The sequence below is a fragment of the Diabrotica virgifera genome, chromosome 1 (genome assembly GCF_917563875.1).
Source record: "Diabrotica virgifera virgifera chromosome 1, PGI_DIABVI_V3a".
Lineage (NCBI taxonomy): Eukaryota > Metazoa > Arthropoda > Insecta > Coleoptera > Chrysomelidae > Diabrotica > Diabrotica virgifera.
In genome coordinates this window covers 133,001,378-133,022,692 of record NC_065443.1, presented here as the reverse complement: position 1 = coordinate 133,022,692, position 21,315 = coordinate 133,001,378, and the positions used below count along the sequence as shown (strand labels likewise).

General features: G+C 30.7%; 1 protein-coding gene across 1 annotated transcript in view; it reads right to left on the bottom strand.

Annotated features, from left to right (window-relative positions):
• The window catches only part of LOC114336587 (leucine-rich repeat and immunoglobulin-like domain-containing nogo receptor-interacting protein 2), a 468,419-nt gene extending 448,779 nt beyond the window's left edge, over positions 1–19,640 (bottom strand). Inside the window, exon 1 of the mRNA XM_050644621.1 lies at positions 19,452–19,640. The gene's annotated coding sequence lies outside the window, so the exon portion shown is untranslated. The remainder of the gene's footprint in view (positions 1–19,451) is intronic.
• Between the last annotated feature and the right edge of the window lie 1,675 nt (positions 19,641–21,315).

The following is a 21,315-nucleotide window of genomic DNA, read 5'->3' as shown; positions in this document are numbered from 1 at the left end:
TTTGGTATAATAAAAATGGTAACGTGCTTTGCTCCGGATTGTAAACATTCTAGTGAAAGAGAAATAATGTAGATTCATGGTGTTTCCAAAGGATTTGGTTGAAAAGCAGAAGTGAATTTCATTTAAAGTAAGAAAATATAGCAAAGAAGAAGAACTGAATTGATTGACCGTGGGAGATGGCTTACAAATTATGCCACCACGAGTAGCACTGTCGACATGTCATATCCCCTCCATGTCAAGCCTCCCAGCGGTTACTATATCTTTACAATTATTGTTGTAGTAACCATATTTGTATTTTTTAAATTTATTATGAAAAATAACATGTACGAATGAAACGGAGTTGTGCAGCAATGAGCTATTACGTTTTCAGCTGTTTCTCTATACACCGATTTTAGGAAAAGCAATATTCTTATCTTGTCTCATGCGCCAACAAAATGGGTAATCGTTTGGAGAAAATAAAAGATCAACCAGCAAACTTGAGCGCGTTTTGTACCGTGAACCGATGTTTTACATGGGCAAGATAAGGTTTCGAAGTAGCACCTTGTGCATTACCTTTCAAACTTTTTAAACAAAAGTGTGAAAATGACTTCAAATATTTGTCTGTTGATTAGATTTTTAAACAAGGTTTAGAAACGCGAGTCATTCTAACAAGATTCGTAGAATTTGATATTTTGTTAGCTATAAATGTTAGAAATTATAAATAAGTAGAGAATATCATCAAAAATTTATCCACTTTGATCAAATATTATACACTGATGCTTCCAACAGTGATTTGAGGATTGGCTGTTCAGTAATATTTTTAATATTTTTCAATATTATTAACTAGCTGAACCGGTGAACTTCTTTGCATCTTAGTGTGTCATAATTAAATAATATGTCATAATTGTGATTCTAGATCAGTTCTTGAACGCAATTGCTAGAAATCAATTACTCAAAATCAACTGCTCGAAAATGAATTGCTAGACATGAAAATTTATCGAAATGCAATTTGCTCGGTTAAAAAAAAAATTATATGTCCAAATATTTTTTCAAAATAATGCAAAATTTGTTGGTATGGTCGAATGAAATTCGATAGTTTTAAGGCATTCCAGAAGCCGCTACAGATAAAATGTTTTAACAGCTCATTAATCATTCAGAATTAGTCGACGGTTATTAAAAGGTAAAATAATTAAGACGATAACTGAACGATAACGATTTAATGTGTGAAATTTAAATTGTATCCTACTTTAATGACAAAAAAGCAAACTCATTAGCAGAACTCAATTAAAAATTATTTTGCACATCATATTTTAAAAAGTATTTGGATGAAAAATCTCATTTTTGCTGGCAAAGAATATATTAATTTGTCTGGACTAAGTTACAGTTCTGTTTATCTTAAATGTTACTATCAATATTCATACAGTGTTGCCAAACTGGATTTTGTTATTTTGAGTGTAGATTTTCCCAGCGATCTCCGAGGGTACAATACATAAAAACGATACATAATACGTAAATCGTTCAGCTGGACATAGGGAACATACAATATATAGATTTAGATAGATACATAAATACATACATTGTATTATATTGAAATAATTGAGGCAACTGAGCTTTTTCGATGACAATATGGTTGTTAGCATTAAGGGGCATTAACCTCAAAATTGAAAAATCATTTTGACTGACACAAATACACGTCAAAATATGAGAATGTAGTAGGTAGCTAAATATTTGTGGCCTAAGAAAATGGAAAAACTGTTTAGTTTTTAAAGTAAAATAAATTTTATTATTTTAATTCATACCTTAACCTTTAACTACACGCGCTGGCGTATTTTTGTACGCCACATATAAGAATTCTATTACAAATGTATTTAAAAATTTAATTCTTGACTTTGTTTATTTATCTAACCTATCACTGAAATGTGCTTTACACTGGATTTAGTTTCGTTATAAGCGGCGTTCTAGGAAGATCGTAATTTATAGTTTATTATTTGTTGTTTCTTGTGGTGGATAACATACGCCACAATTATAGTAATACAATTAGTAATATAAGTACATATTTCGAATGTTTTTTAGTCATTATGGCACAAAATATATTTTTCTTTATAAACAATACTTTTTCTCAAGTAAAAAATATTTCAAAAACATTTTTATTAGCAATTTTATTTATCATGGAATCAGATTCCAGTTATATATCCCAATTTGCTTACTGAGAAGGAACTCCAAGTATTCGCTGACGCCGAGTAAGGTTCGTAACAAACAAATAAGTGTAATTTTTCAAAAAAAAAACAAATCCGCTGTTTTTAAGTGTATTTTCTTGTGGCGTATAAAGTACGCCACGCGTGTAGCTATGTTATATTTTGATGCGCGGGCAGTTGAAGCTTAAAATTCTAAATATTAATTAATTATGACAATATCAAATATCAATCAAAATCAAACGTGGGGTCCGTCAGGGATGTATACTATCTCCACTGCTGTTTAACATCTACTCTGAGGAAATCTTTCAAGAAGCATTGGATGATGTTGAAGCCGGAATTAGAATTAACGGAGAATGTATCAATAACATAAGATACGCAGACGACACTGTGGTATTCGCTGACAGTTCTGAAGCCCTACAGGAGTTAATGAGCAGAATCGCAGAAGTCAGTCAGAGATACGGACTTTCACTAAACACTAAGAAAACCAAATGTATGATGATCTCTAAGAATGAACAGCAATTTGGACGAATCAGTGTGAATGGTCAACAAATAGAAAGAGTAAAAACATACACCTACCTTGGTACGAACATCAATGAAAATTGGGGCCATTCTATAGAAATCAAATGTAAGATAGAGAAAGCAAGATTTGCATTTCAAAAAATGGCAAAGTTGTTCAAATGTCATGATTTGTCGATACCCATAAAAGTCAAATTACTACGATGTTATATATTTCCTATACTGTTGTACGGAGTTGAGTCGTGGACTCTCACAGACGCCACCTGCAAGAAAATTGAGGCTTTTGAGATGTGGCTTTATCGTCGAATCCTGAAGATATCTTATACCGACCACATTACTAATGAGGGTGTTTTGCTGAGAATGAAAAAAGAAAAAGAGCTGTTAATCAAAATAAAAACAGCCAAAATCGAATATCTCGGTCACATCATGAGGAACAGTGAGTGATATGGACTGCTGCAACTGGTCTTGCAGGGAAAAGTAGAGGGAAAGCGAGGACCAGGAAGGCGAAGGATTTCCTGGCTGAAAAATCTACGAACGTGGTTCAACACAACCACTACAAATCTTTTCAGAGCAGCAGTGTGCAAAGTGCAGATTGCCATGATGGTCGCCAACATCCGAAACTAATAGGTACTACAAGAAGAAGATGACAATAACAAAAAATAATATGAATCATTTAATACATGCAATAGTGTACATGATATTTTTCGTTAGTTCATCTAATAAACATAAATAAACTGGATGGTTTGTCCAGGCGAAAGCAAGATTTTTGAAAATTCGTAAAATTAAAAAATTCATATTTTATCCAATGTGAGTCCAAAAGTTAATCTGTTGCACTTTTCTTTTAGAAAATTTCCCGTTCGTCCTTCTTCTGTGCTCAGAATTTTTCTACGGCTTACGGTTCGCTATTTCGGAAAGGGCCTGTGCTAGAGAAGAAAAAGTAGCAGCGTTTTGTTCGGAATCCAACAGGGAAACTAACTGCCAAATTTCATAAAAATCGGTCAATTCGTTTTGGAGGAGTATGGCAACAAATATGTAAAATATTTAAATGGCTATTAAAAAATAACGGTTGAAGATAAAAAAGTGAAAATTTAGGATTGTATGTATCTTTTGCATCAACATCATACAAAATTAAGAAAAAACGGTTTGTCAAAAAATTAAAAAAATATATCAGGGGGGGCAAGTCCCCTTATGACGTACGGGCATGAAATCAGAGTTATGCCTATTCCCAGTCCGGTAGAATACATGTGTAAATTCATAAAAATCTGTTGAGCCGTTCTCGAGTTATTAACGGTGTAACTAACATAACTCGACTTTATTTTATATATATAGATGTAAAATATTTAAATGGCTATTAAAAAATAACGGTTGAAGATAAAAAAGTAAAAATTTAGGATTTTATGTATCTTTTGCTTTTACATCATACAAAATTAAGAAAAAACGGTTTGTCAAAAAATTAAAAAAATATATCAGGGGGGGCAAGTCCCCTTATGACGTACGGGCATGAAATCAGAGTTATGCCTATTCCCAGTCCGGTAGAATACATGTGTAAATTCATAAAAATCTGTTGAGCCGTTCTCGAGTTATTAACGGTGCAACTAACATAACTCGACTTTATTTTATATATATATATATATATATATATATATATATATATATATATATATATATATATATATATATATATATATATATATAAGATAAATAAAGAGGGCGAAACACATTTCTAAGAACTGGTGTTTGGATCTTTGATTCTATTCGAAAAAATTTTTCCCAGCCCGAAATGGTGGATGTGTGAATTGTTCGTAAGGGAATTTTTTCCACATTCTCTATTTCATCTATTTATATATATATATATATATATATATATATATATATATATATATATATATATATATATATGTAAAATATTTAAATGGCTATTAAAAAATAACGGTTGAAGATAAAAAAGTAAAAATTTAGGATTGTATGTATCTTTTGCTTCTACATCATACAAAATTAAGAAAAAACGGTTTGTCAAAAAATTTTAAATATATATCAGGGGGGCAAGCCCCCTTATGACGTACGGGCATGAAATCAGAGTTATGCCTATTCCCAGTCCGGTAGAATACACGTGTAAAATTTCATAAAAATCTGTTGAGCCGTTCTCGAGTTATTAACGGTGTAACTAACATAACTCGACTTTCTTTTAGATGTCGCAATTAGGATTGAAAAACTTCACCTTTTAACAATATTTTTAAAAGGTTTGCCCTCTTATTGTTCCTTATGCATAATATACCTAGAAAAAGAATAATGAAGTAATTCGTGAAATATTTAAGCCGACAACCGTCTTTAGATATCTCCCAACTTTCCAAGTAAACATTTTGTAAAGGAACGATTATAATTAGGTACCTACATATTAGTATAATAATAATAAACCTTGTGATTGGTTATAGCGTTGGGGTATTCAATCAACGGTTATAGTTGATAAGAGATACGGCTTCAAATAATATGATAACACGAATCTGATACTGATTCGTTAATTTGATAAACATACTTTTATTTATAACCGTAATAACAGTAAGTTTCCACATTAAGAAAAATAAACAGAATAATTCAATTTGGACGTTACGAATTGTCCGTTACGTATTTGTATAGTTACGAACTGTCTCCGTTACGAAGTGTCGCTGTTACGAAATATCGCTGTTACGAATTGTCCGTTACCATTTGTCCGGGTACGAACTGTCGCGTTACGAGATGTTATGGAACCCTTTTAAGCATATTAGCTTGCCGAACAAAAATATTGCCATTTGTACAGTTACACCTTTCAATGAACTAGCAGATTAACATGCTAAAACTGCTTCAATAAATACCACGTCAACAACTCACATCCTTTGCAACGATTTAAAAACAGAAGCATACATATTCACCAGGATATTATGGCAAAATCACTGGAGCTCCTTAAATACATTCTTACGTGCAATCCAGCTCTCATTGCCTTTACAGTGGCCTCACGGAACTCTCAACAAGACCTTACAAGAATCCGTATAGGCCACACCAGACTAACACACAATTTCCTGATGACATCAGATGTCCGGCCTATCTGTCAAACATGCCAGTGCCAACTAACAATTATACACATTCTTAGCCAAATCAATTCAATTAAGTAAGACGACAGTTAAATCTCAAACTGCAGTTATGTGACATTTTCACTGATTTCAACTAGTTAAACAGAGTTGAAGTACTAAAACTATCAATGAAGAAATCACAAGACGATTAGAAGTAACAATGCAATCCAAAAGAATGTCATGTTAAAATGAAACTAAATATGACACACAGAAAGAACAACATACAGCCTTTGGACGAAGAGAACCATTAAATGGAGACCACGAATAAAAAATAAGAGAAGTAGAGAGCTAACTTATGTCGTCTATCCACCCCTTTTGGGGGCGCCGCTTAACAAAAGCAGGACAACGAAATGTTTGTTGTTGAATCACGTTTTCTTGCTTATCCTGCTGTCACATTTACAATTCCTAGTAAAAATCAGGCACTAATGTATCGTCTTCTCTTTGTCAAATATGCAAGTGAAACGTAAGAAGAAAGATATCGTGTAACTGGCTCATAGATGGCGCAACTGAAAATATTTTTCTCTATTACTGTATCACATAGAAGGTGTATTAGATTATTCACTTAATTTGACAGTGTTATTAAATGATGAATGAAGTGGGTATGACAAGGAAAGGGGGCTTCCAACTAATGACCAACAAAAGTTGGGGAAACACTGCACTAGATCATTCAGTTGAATATGTAGATATTTTATTCTAGTATTGTTACAATAATTAGAAGTTTTATATTCTCTGACAGTAAACAGTATTAAAAACAATTAATTTATATTTACAGTGTTAAATTTTCCATTAAAAATAATATAAACAGAATTGTTTGTCTGTGGAATATAATATGGTTTCTAAAACATATAATAGAAATTAATAATAGCTTTGTAATATTCAACGTTTTGATCATACTACGAAAGGATTATACATAAATTATTTACAATATATTATAACAAGAGGGAATTGTTTTACGACGTATTATATTTTATAAAATATCCGCTGAAATTATTTTGTTTACACGGTTGGAATTTGTTGAAAAAGTGTTAAACTGGAATGTACAAACTTTTGTTATACACGACCCAAACAAAAAATAATATTAAATTAAATTATTTACATTTAAAATGCGTAACAGCGATATGAAATTATGTACTGATTGTTTGGTGATGGGAAATTGAATTAAATTTCAATTTCCAGTCTTTGTAATGCAATGCTGAAATAGACATTTCAATTTTATTGGATTACGTTGATTATTTCATTCATAGGAGATTCTAACCAAGAGAAAGCTATAGAAATCTAAATTAAACTGATAATTTTTGATAATTTCCCGTCGTCAAGTATATTACGTCAGATGCCCTTCGTTGCTACGAAAAAATACATTCAGTAACATTAATGAAAGCTAATGTTTTAAAAATTATAAAAGTGATGACTTTCCGTCAAATATTTATAACAACTGTGTGTTTAATTGTACTAATTTGTACTTACATAAATAAGTTACAATAAAATTTTGGTTTTGAACAATTTTATTCATGAAATAATCGCAACAAATTGCACTCGATCTCAGAATTCACAATTAATATAGAATTTTTGCCCTCGTGACACTTTGGGCATAATTTTTACTGTTTAATATTTAAATTAAAACTGTCAAAGTGTCACTCGGGAAAAATTCAATAATTTTAGAGCTCTTGTGCAATTACTAATGAAAATTAGTGTAATTATAAACTTCGTATTTTTTTTTATAACATAAACCACGTATGATAACTTCGTATACTGTTCATAAAGAAGGAGACCTATGTAAAAATGTTACCGTTAAAAAAATGAAAGACGGCTTATAATTCATTTCGCTTTAGAGATGACCAGCATCCATATTATGGACGGCATCAGTGCAAAAGGTAACAAGTCATTTTTCGGTTTTTTTTATCATGTGATATTCATTGTTTTACCAATGTTTAGCTCTGTGCAAAAAGAAACAAGTCCACTACCACTGAAAGGCTACATTTTTTTTACGTGTAGAATGTAACAAGTTAAATATGGAAAATTTAATTTGTGCAAAAGGAAATAAGTTGACTTGTTACCTTCAGGGCAGTATTTGAATTTATCACCATAATCACTGCCTGGTTGACTGTTTTCCACTCAGTAAAAGTACATAAAGTCATTTTATAATGAATTTAGTATTTTTGTGCCTTAAAGTTGATGAAAAAAAAAATAGTGCCTGAGTAAGTATGTGTCAATGGTAACAAGTAAGGAAAATACCGTGCATTTTGTAACAAGCCAAAAAATTTTATTAAATTAAAAGTCCAACTATAAAATTTTTTATAGTTCAATAAAAACCACTATTTTGTATTGTTTTCTGAAAAAATTTAAAAATTTATTCGAAAAAAAACCCAAGAACGGTTTTTTTCGTTTCCTCAAAACCAGGAAATTTGACTTATTACCTTTTGCACTGAGGCTGTCCATATGTATGTTTCGGTCTCTCCAAACGTCAACACATCTGAATCGAAACGAAACCAAACTGTCTATTTAACCCTTATCCGGGCAACACATTTTACTTACGTAACCGGGCAACTCGGGTCCGTTGGGCCCACCACTTTCTTGAATGTACTATTCATATTTACCAATATATTTCTAATATTCTTTTTTGATTTTTTATTAAAGTTAAATCTAAATTGTCTAGATTAAAAAGAAGTGCTACTATAGTATGCGGTCTACCTTGAGGGTGCGATCTACCTGAAAGATTTGCACAAAATAATGAAATGCAAGAAAACTTTTGTAGAAAAAATATTTATTCACAAGTAATAAACATTTTGAGCCAAATAAAGACTTAATTAATAAATAAATAACAACTCTTGTAAATCTACCAGGCTATTTTATTTGAAAAGAGGGGTTGATGTTTACGCATACCTTGGAAAAAGATTACGGTGTTGTTGCCTTTCATTATTGTGTGCCCAATATTATTATTTTACTTTTACAAATTAATACTTTGTCATATTAATTTACGATTTTAGTTGGGAATAAGCCACAATATTAGCTTATGCCCAAGTAGAAAAGCAAATTGATAGGACAAATTAAATTATTATTTATTAAGTTCTAGGTTCAAAAAAAAAACAATAAAAATATAAAAACCATAGATTAGTCATTTATTTTTCTTTATTGCAATCTACTTTCACTGTAATTCAATATAATTTTAGTAGCTTAGTTGTCGACACTAACATTGATATCAAACGACTGGTAGCAGATGCATTATTTATTTCAAAAATATATAGGTACCTACCTAACAATATTATTGCATTTCAACAATTATTATTAGTTTTAAAATTCATTTAGAATAGATATAACACCTAATGTAATTATCATTTTGATGTTCACATCAAAGAGATGTTTACATTGTTGACTACACGTTTAGACTTTATTATTGGATTTCCGGAATCATAAAAGTCGTATAGATAATCCACAAAAACACTACCTGACTGCCAGATTAAATTCTGTAACAAAGATTTAGACTTTAGGTATAAATAAAAATGGGGTCCGACGGGCCCGTGTTACCCCTTTACGTGAAAAAAATATTTTGCCGCAATAATTTCAAAAATGATAATGAATATTTTAAACAGCTCATGACAATGTTGAAGGAAACATACTTCTAAACAAATTCAGTGATGCATAAAATTCAATAAAAATTTTTTTATCAGTTTATGATAAAAGAATTGGCGTCTCGGGCCCGTTGGACCCACCTTGCCCGAAGGGTTAAGTTGAATTATAAAGATAATTCGCGTATCGGACGCTGTAGCGACATCTATTAAAGAAATGAGATGATCTCTAATTCAGCTTAAATAGACAGTTTGGTTTTGTTTCGACTCATAGGTGTTCATGTAGCCGCACTGAGAAGGTACCACCAAATCCAAACGTACGTATGGGGATGATGGATCATCTCCGAACCGAAATTAAACATAACCTGTATTTCATTTTTGGAACAAACAGATGGAACACGACTTTTACGGAACACAAAAAGAAGTATGGAGAATGATCAGAGGGCAAAAAAAGCAGATGAACGAATTAATAAAAGCGAAACACATTCAAAAGGAAACATGGGCAGACTACTTCCGATCTCGATTTGCTAAAGGCGGCGATAATGAACCACCAACACCAGAAGTTACAACAAACGAAGAAATAAACATCGAGGAGGGAAAGGTAAAGGAAGCATTAAGAAAATTAAAAAATAGAAAATCTCCAGGAGAGGACAGAATATCGAACGAACTCCTAAAGTACGGAGGACAAGATCTAACTAAACAACTATTAAAACTAATACAAAAAATAATAGAACAAAACAGAATACCACAAGAATGGAGATCAAATATCCTATCACCTCTCTTCAAAAAAGGAGACAAATCGGACCCGGAGAATTACAGAGGAATTAACTTATTAAACCCAACATTAAAATAAACAACCAAAGTAATAACAAACAAATTGAATGAAATTATAACAATAGCAGAAGAACAACAAGGTTTTAGGTTGGGAAGGTCATGTACTGACGCTATATTTATAATGAGGCAAGCTGTTTCCTGAATAGAATGGAATGACCACATAAGCCGAATGACAACAAATGGGATAGTCAGGACAGCGAGAGACGGTTCCCCAATAGGAAGACTATCAGTGGGAAGACCACGAAAACGATGGAACGACAACTCACTAGAGGCATATTGAAAAACCAGACAGAGTCATGTCTATACAAAAAGAAGAAGAAGAAAGAACCAACTTTCGTTGGAATTTTTCCTAGACGAATAGACGGAATGTGACTGCATATTGTAAAATCCCTACCGTCTCCTTTATTCTTCGTCTTCCTGTTTTATAAGTGGTAAAAACAGAGATTAAAGAGGTACAAAGAAATTGGTTCCGCAGAGGTTTTAGATTTATTGTTTACATCTGGGACTTCTCATTTCATTTTTTCATTGAATAAAACTTGTAAACGGTTTTTTATTTAAACATACGTTAATGTGAATGTCTACGTAATAAACCTACGTAATAAAATAAACCTACGTAATATACTAAAGTGTGTTCACAAACGCTTGTTACAAATACATCTACAAATTCTCAAACTCATTTTAAGTTGATTTGCCGTGAATGTTCTTCGTCTTAAAGAGCCCTTTCTTGTAAAATCTCCTCTATCTTCAGATGTTCTTATTAGCTGTTCAAAATTTAGGCCTGTCTATTGTCGAAGAAAAAGTGTGTAGAGAAAGTATTTTTTTTTTTAATGTGGGTGCTCTTTTATAGATTTTCCTTTTTAGGTGTATCCAGAAAAAAATCAGGGAGATAAATCTGGTTACCGAAGGGCCCATTGGACGCTGCCTCATCTCCAAATCAAATGCCATGGAAAATGTTAATCTAAACGTTGACGAACGAGTAAAGTATAGTGCGTACACTGTAAGTAAAAGTAGTAGCCCAGACTTATAATTTTTGCAGTTGCTGTTTATGCACTGCAAAATCCTGAGGTTTGGTCTCAAAAAACCTTATAAATTATAACATTATTTCATAAAATTGTAAATGGTCTTCGTCATCATCCCTATTAACGATCATCCGTATTTTACGAGTATTTTATCTGCATGAAAATTTTTCTTGTTCAAAATACCTTGGACGCTTGTGCAGTTTATTCCAGATACGTTGCTACTTGTCTCGAACTTAACGTGGGGTCTAGATGAACATGCCCTTATACTGCAACTTCACTTGCTTAATGTTCAGAGAAATAAGGAAAATAAATATCCTGTTGGTGACACAACCCCCTCCAGACCGAAACTAAATTTTTTGAGTAGTATGGACATCTCTAAATATTAATAACCTATATGTTTCCTGCAGTCTATTTTTATAATGTATATTATACATAGTTATAAACAAATAAGGATCAAAAAACGGTAAATTTTCGCTTTTTTCGTCTATACCCAATAAGTTAAGTATTTTAAACAAATTTGAGAGTGAAAGCTCATAAATCGTATAAAATACTTTAACATGGCGTTCGCTGAATATGCCTAACCTTATTGGTTGCTTAGAAAATTGCAAAATAAATCATAAATTTAGAGTTTTTATAAAGATTCATAACTTATGTAAAAATTAACCTAGAACGTTCTTATTACCACGGAATACTGAGATTTCTGGTGCTTAAATAGTACCCTAAATTTCATAGCAATTGGTCAAATAGTTTAAAAGGTATTTAATTTGTTTATCCCAAATTAATTTTTTTGCAACGCTATAAGTCAGAAGATGATAAAGTTACACTAATACTTTGGATAGTTTATAAAAGAAGAAGATTCATTCTATTAATTTAATTAAAAAAAAATGACAAAAAATAATGTTAAATACTGCTAAATGATTTTGCAAAAAGATGTGAATTAAAAAAAGGGGGCTAACTTCGTGTCTAATTGTCCTAGGACAATTGTTTTTCTTTCTAAATGTGTATAAAAGTTCAGTCTTTCCAAATATGAAAAAATAATTTTTCTACGGGTAACGGTTAAAAAATTATTCTAATTGTTTATAAGTAAGCAAAAAATCGACGTGTTTTTGTAAAATAATTTTATACTGTTTAAAATTACTTTTTGTCATTTTTTTTACTAAATCAATAGTATAAATGTTCTTCTTCCATAAAATGTCGGAAGTCTTAGTCTAACCTCATAATTTTCTGACTTAGTGTTGCTTAGTGTTGATAGTGTTGCAAAAAAATGAATTTGGGATAAACAAATTAAATAACTTTTAAACTATTTGACCAATTGCTTTGAAATTTAAAATATAATTTAAGCGCCCAGAAGTCTCAGCAACTCGTGTAATAAGAAGGTCCTAAGTTAATTTTTATATAAGTTATAAATATTTATAAAAACTCAAAATGTATGATACATTTTGCAATTTTGTAAGCAACCAATAAGGATACACATATTCAGCGAACGCCACATTGAAATGTATTGAAATTTTTTAGACGATTTATGAGTTTCTTACTCTCAAATTTGTTTAAAATGCTTAAAATGTTTAAAATTTGTTTGGTTATAGACGAAAAAAGAGAAAATTTACAGTTTTTTGATTTTCATTTGTTTATAACTATGTATATCATCAAAATCGGCTGCAGGAAACATAAAGGTTATTAATATAGATGTCCATACTACTAAAAAAATTTGGTTTCGGCCTGCAGGGGGATGTGTCACGAGAAAAATCTTATTTCTCTGGACACTTCAGTTTCTCGTTTTTTATTACTTACATTTCTAGTTTCCTAAAACTTTTTTACCAACTACTCCAAAACATACATCTTACTGAGACTTAGGGCCGGTTGTTCGAACGCTAATCAACAATGATTATTATCAAATATTTAATTACTGTCACCAACTGTCAATGTCAACTTTGTTTGGGTTGCTGAAAACATAATTGATTACAATTATGAGACTAGTATATCAATTAACATAACAATTATTAACATAATCGATTAATAAATCTCATAATTATTGTAATTAATTTTGTTTTCAGCAACCCAAACAAAGTTGACATTGACAGTTGGTGACAGTAATTAAATATTTGATAATGATCATTGTTGATTAGCGTTCGAACAACCGGCCCTTAGATGTTTATCTTAATGGCGTTCAATAAATTTCTGAACTGTCATATTGACACATTTATTGTCACTAGTAATACCACTAGAGGTCAAATTATTTCCGGAAATTTTTTTTGAGATCATGAATATTTTGAAAATTTCCCGAGTCGCAGACGAGGGAAATTTTCTAAAAATATTCATGATCAAAAAAAAATTTCCGGATATTAATTTGACTTCGCGTGGTATTCGGTAAGAAAATTCCACACCAAATTTGCATTTGAAAATCCAAAGCTGCATGAACAGATTAATAGCGCGCCATAGCTTTGTCAGCAATTATTTAGGCTTTCAAATTCGTAATTTCTACTCATTGTAGTTGCATGGGAATACCATTTCAAGATAGAAAATAGTATATTCTTCAATTTTACATAAGTTTTGAGTAACTACAAGTGATAGAAAATGAATCAAAACTAAATTATGTAAACAAATAAAAACCAGTTTGTCAAAAATGTTCTGTTATTGTAAACGTCAAAAAATTTCCACTATAATTCGCTGTTGGTTACCCCACGAGCAAAAAATTTCCGATAAAATACCTCCGTTGCCATGGTGATCTGTCAAAATAACGTATTTTGATTGGTTCAAAATTACAGGTGTGGAATTTTCCATAAAACACAACGAAATGGTATCAACCCTTTCCGGAGTGAAATAAACCATGAAAATAAATTTTGTTACACTTTTTATGTATTCGTATTATTGCATTTACTTAGTTTAATAAAGGCAACAAAAAACAAAACCTATGCAAAGAATGAAATTTAAACCATTGGCGTACTTAATACAGTAATTAATTTGAATTCAAATAGGCAGAATAGACAAATCATACAGCTTAGATAAATGATCAGAGTGTCAGAGTAATAAAAAAGAATAAAATTTTATCAAGAACGAATTTATCAAAAAAAAAACTTTGGTGTGATTACAAAAAAAATATGAATTTTTTGTTTATTTGCTCTAATTGATCAGGGTAATTAGCAAGAAAAGATACAAATAAAAATAACAATACCACCCAGAACTAAATTTACAACAGATACTTCGCATATTGACCATCCGGTTTTATGTACCAATTTGTGCATAAATTGTTTCTAAATTTTCCGCAGATATTCCGAATTTGTATCCAAATATGAGAGCATCTCTGTTGATTGTCAATAAACCATTAATTTAAGGTAACTCTATACAAAATAACACAAGCATTTAAATCAGGAGACTTCGCTGGCCAAGCAACTGGACGGCCTTTTTCGATTCATAGATCACGGAAATTGTATCTAAAAAAGTAACAACAATCGTATAATCGTATTATAGGATAACCAGATAACGATTCCCTTCTCTTCTTCTTCTTAGTTCAGGTGAGAGTCGGTAATCTGTATGTCATGTGGTCTCAACGAAGGCCAATAGTTTCTATTATTGATAGTTTTAGAATCTACTGCTTTGATCCGCAGTTGTAGTCCAGGGTAATAAGGTTTTTTCCAGGACACTTGAACAGCCAGGTTACTGAAGCGTTTTTTCGACAGGTAATACCTATAAGAGCAAATTGTAACTATTTCCTGCGTAGGATCTGGCGGCCATTTTTATTTATAAACAATTAAGTGTCAAACAATGGAATTTTTTATTTTTGTTTCAAATCAATGTAAAACAGTGAAACTTATGGTTTTTTTAGTACAAATATCTTCGAGATTATGGAAAAAGCTTTAAAATGACGTATTACTAAGTTTGATATAGGTACTCATTTATTGTTAATATAATTACGAAAAAAGTTCGGAATTGCAAAAAAAATATTTTCGAAACAACTGTTGTAAAAATTAGTGTACAGCTTTAAAATTTTTGTTAAATAAGGGTTCTTTGGTGCTTAATATGTGATAAAAATTTCAAAGCGATTCATGCAAGTGTTTAAATTTTATTCAAATTCTTTATCCCAGAGATCATTTTTTGCAATAACCTAAGTCAGAATAAAATGACGTTAGAACCATTGCACAGGTGTCAAATGAAAGAGCATAAGCCATATTTTCCACTTGGTTTAAAAAAGAATGTGTGTGTACTTTGTACGCACGTAAGAAGTTATACTTCTATTATATAATTTTAATGAAGTAATTGTATTCTATTTAAATATTAAACTAACTTTCTTATCTACCACTTTCAAAAACATTTTATTAAAACAACTAAAAAAAAATGAATCGTAGAGGATTGGAACCCGGGACGTTTCGAACTCTGACCGAACGCTCAACAACTAAACCACCGAGGTCATGTGATTGACACATACGTTTCGGATATAATTATGAGTGCAGCTGATCTCACTACTACCAACTTTGTTAAATTTCGAAACAGTAATTTCACTTTTATTTAATAATGGTACGGTAAACAATCCTCATTTTTTAATATATTATTCCTTACAAAAATACCTTTAATTTAAGCACAAATAATTAAAAATCGTAAATTTGGGTCAAAAGTTATTAACTTTTTATAAATTCTCCTAAGAGCCCATGTTAAAACTTAACTTTGACCCTTAATAGTAATTAAACGGTACGGTAAAAAAATACAACAAAACATATAGTAAGAAAACAATATATTAGGTGAATATTGATGGTAATCAAATTATATAAATAAAAGTATTACATTATTACATACTATGTATTTTGGCAGATCAAACAGGTAGGTTTATACCCATGATACATTAACAATTATTACGTACCTGTTGCTTTTAAAAACTATGTAAAAGTCACTACAATATTATAAACTGTTTTGTTTCTGTCCTCACAACAATAAAACAAATATATTATACATTTGTTTACCTTTACCTTTTCCTCCAAACCATAGCTGTCCTACAGCTGCCATATTGGATAATTTTTGCCATGTCATTTGAACATCCAATCAGAACAAAGTTATAATGCGGGTATGCGCCTGGGTGATGCGTATGCACCTGGTTTTAACATATAAAAAATGTGAAAACTTCAAAAAAGTGAATAAAAAATGAATTTATTAGTAATAAATAATTATGCAAAAGTATCGTAAATCCTTCCTTATAAACTTTTTATTTTGTTATATAAGAAATTATACATATTTATTACAATTTTTTATCAATTATGATATAGATAACATTACTTGGTAGTTGTGCACTTAAAACAGGGTAAAAAAGTTAATTTTTTTGGAAAAAGTTATTCAAAAAGTTTATAAAGAAAAATTGACGATACTTTTGCATAATTATTTATTACTAATAAATGAATTTTTTATTTACTTTTTTTAAACCAAGTTCAAATATAGCTCATCATCTTTTATTTGACATCTGTGAAATGGTTCTAGCCTCATTTTCTTCTGACTTATGTTATTGCAAAAAAATGCTCTCTGGGATATTCAATTTAAATAAAATTTAAACAATTGAATGAATCGCTTTTGAAATTTTTATCATATATTAAGCACCAAAGCACCCTTATTTGACAAAACTTCCAAAGCTGTACACTAATTTTTATAACAGTTATTGCGAAAATAATTTTTTTTGCAATTCCGACCTTTTTTCGCAATTATATTAACAATAAATGAGTATATCAAACTTTGTAATACGTCATTTTAAAGCTTTTTCCATAACGTAGAAGATATTTGTACTAAAAAACCCATAAGTTTCCCTGTTTTCCATTGATTTGAAAAAAATTGAAAAATGCCATTTTTTGACACTTAATTGTTTATAAATAAAAATGGCCGCCAGATCCTACGCACGAAATAGTTACAATTTGCTCTTATAGGTACTACCTGTCGAAAAAACGCTTCAGTACCCTGACTGCTGAAGTGTCACGAACAGGGTATATGTTTGTCTTATTACCCTGGCCTATTGACCAGTAAATTCCTATGTCATATTGCTTAGCACATTTCACCCCAAAATAAAAAAAATATCAATTTTTGTTGATTAGAACTGGATATATTGTGACTTTTATAAATTTTAAGTTATAAATTCAATTTTTGAAATAGTAAAATTGTTTCGCTTTTAAACCATTTATCGTTGGCCCACATCATGCACAGCTCATTTTTATAAGAACTATTTTGAATTTTTTTGACTAAACTTGAATTTTTAATTTTTTAAATTGTTTTTAACATCTTAATGTTAACCATGAAAATATTTACGGATTCCGGAATTTTTTAACTGCGTTGTAGTTCTTTTTCATACCATTGAATAAGTTTATTTTTTTATAAGAAATTTTTATAAATTTTAATGTAAATGGCGGTTACTGCTTTTAAGCAAGGTATGTTATTACAACCTTGCTTAAAAGCAGTCAAGCAGTTGCTAGAATAAAAAGCAGTATCTCCATTTCTTCTGTAGGAGATACTACCTTTTAGGCTTGTATAAGATACTTACTGCCTTTTAACTAAGTAGGGCCTAACAACAAGTTGAGTTACTGCAATTTTTATAGTCTACCAGACCCAAGAATGAAGAGTTACTGCTTTCTAACTGTGTTAGGTATATTAATAATTTTATACTGCCGTCCTGAGAAAGAAGGCAGCAAGTATCTCCAAAAATGTAAGTTTCGATATAATGCAGATTTTAATACACAGGGCTGAGCCACCATGAAAATATTTATGGATTCCGGAATTGTTTAACTGCGTTGTAGTTATTTTTCATATCATTGAATAAGTTTATTTTTTTATAAGACATTTTTATAAATTTTAATGAAAATGGCGGTTACTGCTTTTAAGCAAGGTATGTTATTACAACCTTGCTTAAAAGCAGTCAAGCAGTTGCTAGATTAAAAACAGTATCTCCATTTTTTCTGTAGGAGATACTGCCTTTTAGGCTTGTATAAGATATTTACTGCCTTTTAACTAAGTAATTTCTAACAACAAGTTGAGTTACTGCAATTTTTATAGTTTACTAAAACCCAGGAATAAAGGCTTACTGCTTTCTAGCTTTGTTAGGTATATTAATAATTATATAAAAATCCATATAAAAGAGCAAACTCAAAAATTGTCAAAGTTGGAGATACTGTCTTCTTGTTTAGGACGACAGTATAAGTATATGAGGTTGCTACCTCAGATGTTAAGGTTTGTAGAATATTATGTTTTTTAATTCGTGTAAAAATGTCCACATGTCGAACTTTCCTATATGTTGATGGGTTTGAGCTATTTTAATTGTTAAGCTTAAATTCACAGTACTCTTGAAAACCGATTTTAGAAGAATTTTTAATACTTTATGTTAATACCTCAATGATTTAATTTGATAAAAAAAAGGCTTTTTATTCAATTTGGTGCTTTCAGAATTCATGTAGACTGGGTAATATACGCAGAATATCGTTGTAGAAAACAGCTGGGATAGAGAATTTGGAATAAACAATTTTAATTTTGCAATAACTATTTAATGTAAATTCTTGAAATTTTTAAAGCTGCTTATTTGTGGCGTTTTCTCTGTCCTCAAGCGAAATTAAAATTTTTCATACAAAGAAGTTACAGAAGTACAATAAAACAGAAACAACTTTACAAACCCTCATTCTAACGAATTTTCGTTGCTTTTCAGTAAAATTGTGTCATTTTTCCACATACATAGTTTGCCGGTCTTCACCTTTAGTATTTAAAATCAAAAAGCGATTTTATATTGTTTATACATATATTGTTTATAAGCAAAAAATTGTCATTCGATCTTTTGAATATTTTATTTATTCTTTATTTTGTTTTATTTATTACCAACAAATGTATAAAAATATGTTGTTAGATATCTGTAATAAAGAATTTCTTGGAATAATATAATATTTCCCATCTTTATACCCTAAAGGGTATATTATGTACCTATCGCTATAATATACAGAAATATTTTGTATTTGTTTTTGCATTTTTGAGATACGATATTTAAAAAAATATTATTTTGGAATATGTAGTCAATAAATAAAGTCAATTTTATTTTATCTTAAAAAAAATATTATTTTGTCTGTTATGTTTACATAAGTAGAAGAAATGTTGTGTTTTAATTAATATATTTAAAAAAAGTTAATATTGTGTACTATAGTTTTAACGGTAATACCAATCTTATGAGGAGTATAGTTTACTTTCTTAACCTACTTTAACCCAATTTTATATTTACATCCAGAGTAAACCAAAACTTACGAATATCTCCTTAAAACAAATCCACGATTCAAACACTATCTGTATTGTCTTAAAAATTCATAAACCAACCCACAGGACTGTCAGTTCTAAGAGTTATGACCCCGAGCACAGTTTCCTTATGAAATACCGCTACACACAGCGTGCGTTAGTGGGAGTTGCCTCTCGAAAACTCCTCTGAAATACAACCCGCGAAACTCAGCTAGAAACTGAACTCCGAATCGGCGAGGGAGTTTTGTGGAGTTGAGCGCTCCCTACCGGTCAAATCGTTCAGAAGCATCACATGAAGCAGAGGTAGCCTTCCAGTGTGGATGTGAGATGTAGACAGATTTGAAAATTTTTGTTTAGTATTCCCGTACCGTGCTATGTGGTTTAATCAACGAGAACTGGTATCATGAGAATTTGACGTTAATTTTCCTAAATCTGAGTTCTTAAGTGTATGTTATTTGTAGGGCTTACATCTAATTTATTGAGGGTGTTGAGGGTATGAAACGTATTGTCTGATTATGATAAAGATAACATTTTTAAAGATTTTAAAGATTACAAATATTTAGAAAGTATTATGAAAAGTTGCTGCTTGAATGAGTTATTTACACAAGTATTTGAAAGCTGTACCGAAAAGATGAAGATAATTGGTGAAAATAGAAATAACATTCGTTATGTCGACGATAGTCATTCTCACTGAAAGTGAAAATGACCTTTAGATGCTACTAAACCAAATTTGTGATACTGGAGGATGGTTTGGTTTAACAATAAACATAAAGTAAACAAAAACCATAATTATCAGTTAGAGGTGTAAAGTCATAACAAGGATCTAGTCAGTGTTTCCCAACGTGGGGCCCACGCCAGACATGGGGGCAATTCGAATATGGACTCGACACGAGTTTAACCATTCCGTTCGGACCATTTAAATACAATGCTAGATTTCGTTGAAGAACATTAAAGTCTCTATTTACTGCTCATACTTCAACTATTAATCGTGTGCTTAAGGCTAGTTATCAAATTTCTTTATTCGTCGCTAAAACGGGAAAAAATTAAACTATATGAGATAATTTAATAAAACCGTCAATATCAACATTTCTTAAAAGAATTCATGAAAAAGATGACAAAGATGTAAAAGCTATACCTCTCAGTAAAAGTACTGTTAGAAAAATAGATGGAATGGGTAAACATATTGAAAAACAACTGGTTGAAAAGGTGAAAAAAAGAAATGTCTCAGTGCAAATGGATGAATTTACTTTGAAAGACATTGAGGCAGTATTAATAACTTGATTACACTTAGCACACACATATAGTGTGCTCCTAATATGATAGGCAAGAAAATTCCTGCTTAAAATTGATGAAAGATGTGAATCCAGAAATGATTTTTGTCTTAAGCTTGTCTACTAAAACTTAGTAGCTAAAAACATATCATTTGTTCTAAATAACGCACTATATTCCGTAATAAAGTATATTAATGCTATTAAATTTTATGCCAAATGTGAGCGTCTATTCAAGCTATTTTGTAAAAAAAATGAAGACCACGTGAGACTTTTATTTCATAATGAAGTAAGATCGCTATCTGAAGAAAACTGCTTGAAAATATTCATGGAACTGTTTGATTTTTTAAGTGACAAACCTGAGATGAAGTATATGTGTTGAGTGCATCATCATGTTGTCATCTACAATCTAAGGCAGAGCATTTGTGAGCTATTTAGCAAAATTTTTTGAAAAACTAAATATTAAGTAAGCAACGATGCAGATCGAAGATATTTGGTTTCATTACCCATATATTGAGTTATGTCAGAAACATACCGCTTTACTTTTTATTGTCAAGGATCTGAATATTCTATCATCCGAATAAAAAGAAAGATTATCTGATTCAAAA